General features: G+C 38.9%; 1 pseudogene; it reads right to left on the bottom strand.

Annotated features, from left to right (window-relative positions):
- Positions 1-438: 438 nt before the first annotated feature.
- On the bottom strand, positions 439-1,290 carry LOC123633262 (annotated as a pseudogene).
- Between the last annotated feature and the right edge of the window lie 2,422 nt (positions 1,291-3,712).

Here is a 3,712-nt window from a genome sequence, read left to right as displayed (position 1 = left end):
AGCTGTAAGGAAAATCAGACCTATTTTTTAGATGAAAAGCACTTATGTTTTCTATGCTTATCCAATTGTAATGTGGTAATTTTTCAATGCAATGATATCAGCTCAAGTAGAAAGGGAAAGAATTGAAGTGGTACCAGTGAGAGCCTGGATATTGTTTTTGAAGCCATTGGAAATCCAGGCATCGAGTGTGTCTGTCTCTTTCTTTCTCTCTCCAGGTCCATGTGCGGTCAGCAGAGAAGAGTATTTTTCAATTTCAATCCCAATCCTAAATTCACTGGGAATAGAAAACAAATATGGCTGCTGGGAGGGCATTCCCCAGGGGTGGCAGCATGGTTATGAAAAAACTGAGGTGACTGTCATGGTTGTCTGTAAGCCTTTGTTGGTGTTTTTTTTTTTTTTTTTATCTTTCAGTTATTTAATCAGCTTCTTTATAAAAATTTAGAATACCAGTCTGTGAGGATAAACTCCATTCGTCAGTACAAACACAGATCGCAGGTAGCCCTGGAGCTGAGGAATAGCCTTGATTTTTGGTAAAATTTAGGAATTCACAGCTTTCTGCTCCACTTCGCGCTGTTCTGTAATCTCGTATTTCTCTTTTTGTGTGTCGAAGATCTCACCCTCCTGGTGTCTGGGCTGCCGCAGCTTCTTCTTGAAGTAAATATCAGTAAGATGTTTAGGAATTTTCACATTGCTGACATCAATTTTTGTGGAGGTGGTGATGACAAATTTCTGGTGTGTCCTTCGCAGAGGAACTCGACTGAGGGACAGAGGTCCAGTCACGAGTAACAAGCCACTGCCTAGTTGCTTCAGGAAAACCACCCTCTTGCCTGTGTGGCGCCAGGTGAGGATGATGAGGATGGTTCCAGAGTGATGCTAGCTCACAGTTTTCTCACGTGTTGACTTTTTGCCATGGCTCAAAAGCTTTCAAAGCACATCTTCAGTTGGATAATATCTAGGCATTTTGCAAAGTTTAACCATCCAAGTACCACCATTATTGTCACCACCAACTGGCTTTGTAACATTGGCAAGGACCTTCTCTGTTTTCCTTTCAACCTTGGATTTTAGACACTGAGTATTTCCTCTTGTACATGGCCTTTCTAGAATACATAGCAGATCGGAATATCTGCTGATTCCTCTGAAGAGAACAGGATTTTGGCTGCAGTGGGGCTTCCTCTTCGTGAGCTTTTTAGCCTTGAGGTTTCTGCTTTTTGCTTTGCCACTGGCATTGGCCTTCTTGGCTTCCGGTTTCTTCTTATTAGTATCTGGCTTCTCAACCTTTTCACCCACCATCTTGCAAGATGGGAAAGGCTGTCTGCAAATCTTTTACTTTTTAACTTTACATTAACATTTTATCATATTATAAACTCTTTCATGTAAGTATTTTATATGGGTGCATAATAGTCCATTCTCCTCTTGTTGGTAGTTTAGTTTTTTATCTTGATACTTTTCCAATATTATATAAATAATACTAATACTATGTTGAACATGCTTAGACTTAAATTTTTATGCCCATATGTGATTATTTCTTTAGGCCAGTTTCATAGACATGGAATTACTGATTCCTAAGGATCTGAAATTCCTAACTGTGTCTAATAGTGAAAATTCTTAAACTCATCCTGTTTGTAAAATATCCCTTGTAAATATAGTCATTCCTGAAACAAAAATATCCCAAATATTCCCTCTCTTGCACACACAGTGAGATGATTACATTAGGACTTATAATTTAGTGCAAATTGATGTAGTTTTAGGTTTTAAATTTGGTAATATTTTATATTTGTGGTTGTGTTTTGGTCATATAGAGATCTTTTAAGTATTGCAAATATCAAAAGCTGAAGCTGTTAGTTCACATACTTTTTAAACCTTAGATTAAATTCTTTTCATTTCTAGCCTTTGCTATAAATAGCTGCAAACATGATGCCACATTCATCAAGTCTGTGAAGATGCTTAGCTTTGGAGAAAGCACCTCCTGGAGTAAGCAAATCCCATTTAAAAATGGAGTTTACAGCACCTAAGAGAATAAAAGATTCTCGCGTTTGAAAATATACATACTTCAAGCAGGATCTGTCACAAGGCATATGCAGCCCCAAAGGAGCACTCAGTGTGTTAAGGAGGGAGGCAGCACTGGCATCAGTAGATTATATGCTAAGGTACCACTTAACTATTAATAGCAATGTTGTAACCCTTGCTTACACTTTCTCTCCCCAACTAGATGGGTGTCCTGCTTCGTTTATCTTACTTCTCCTTGCACCTAGAGTGGGAATTCAATGTGTGTTGTTGAATTGATTGGTAGAGTGATGGATGGATCTATGAAGGCATGGTAGTCATTCAGGATGACCTGGCAGTGCTCCACGAGGAGCTGGGTGGCCATCGGCTTGCTCAGGTTCTGATGTAGAGAGGAAACCTTGAAGAGAAAGGGAGGTGAGTGCCAAATCCTCCAAACCATCCCTTCAACCTTGAATCTCCTTGGGAGGAATCAACTATGCTATAATAGGACAGGTGGAAACTAAATTTCTCCACGTCTTCTGTATATGCATCATCTTGCACAGATTTACATTTTGTATTTGTTTATTTATTGAAATGGTGAAGAGGCTCGGGATTCAGCAGTGCAATGTTTAATCTGTAAGGCTCTGAGCTTCATCTGTGAAACGGGGATGATAATAGCACTGACCTCACAATGATCTGAGGATTGAAGGAGAGAAACACGTGAAGGGCTCGGCCTAGTGCCAGGCCCGCAGAGCCACCGGCAAGTAAGTGTCAGCCGTCCTGACGTCAAGAATCTGGTTCTTGCTCTGCCACTTTTTACAAAAAGTTTGTAAAATATTGTCAGCTTTTTTCAGGTTAGAATTCCATGTTGACTCAGCTGAGGGAGGCTGATCAAAAATGGAAACGCCATTTGATGAATATGCTTTTTGTCTAAAATTCATGAAATGCTGAAAAGTGTTCCTAAAATATCTAAGATTACTTTGTGATTAGATTCAGTAATTCACCCAAGGTAGAATGAAAACTTCTGGAAAAACAAAGTACCCAGGGAGTATTTCCTGCCTCCAGATCCTTCCAAGAATACCACCAACCTTGCCATTTTGTTCACACATATACTTCCTGATACTGTCATTTGCTTAGACACATATAATCTATCCTATTTTTTTTAAATAAAAAGGTAAACCTCTACTGTCACATATTTTAACCGATAACTTATTGGATATTTCATGTAATATTTATATCAATTTCCTCCTTAATTAAGTATAAATCCAGGATATTTCATGTAATATTTATATCTATTTCCTCCTTAATTAAGTATAAATCCGGGATCCTTAGGCCAATAGAGGTGGCTACTCTCTCTCCTGTTCGTAGCACCTCATGGAAAATTTTCTAAGGGCAAGGCAAGAAATTCAACACATTGTTCAAAGTTTTCCTGATCTTTACTATCCTTTGATGCCATGGGCTGGTATTGAGGATGAGCCAAGCTCTTTGGATTCAAACACAACCCCAGCTATTGATTTTAATAGAGAACTATCTCCTTATTGTTACAAGTGTCAGGGTCTGTGGGAACACAGGTCTGATAACAATGTTTACTGGAATTATAAGGGGCATAACCTGACTCACAAAGAATTTCAGACCACTTTTGGACGAGCTGAATGCATAAAGCATAAAACAATAAGCACTCCTCCCTGTGCAGACAACATGACTCATTGTCACACAACAGTAATTATTT

This window comes from Lemur catta, chromosome 2 (assembly GCF_020740605.2).
Source record: "Lemur catta isolate mLemCat1 chromosome 2, mLemCat1.pri, whole genome shotgun sequence".
In the NCBI taxonomy this organism is placed as follows: domain Eukaryota; kingdom Metazoa; phylum Chordata; class Mammalia; order Primates; family Lemuridae; genus Lemur; species Lemur catta.
The sequence above is the reverse complement of the archived record's forward strand: the minus strand, read 5'-3'. Positions and strand labels throughout refer to the sequence as shown.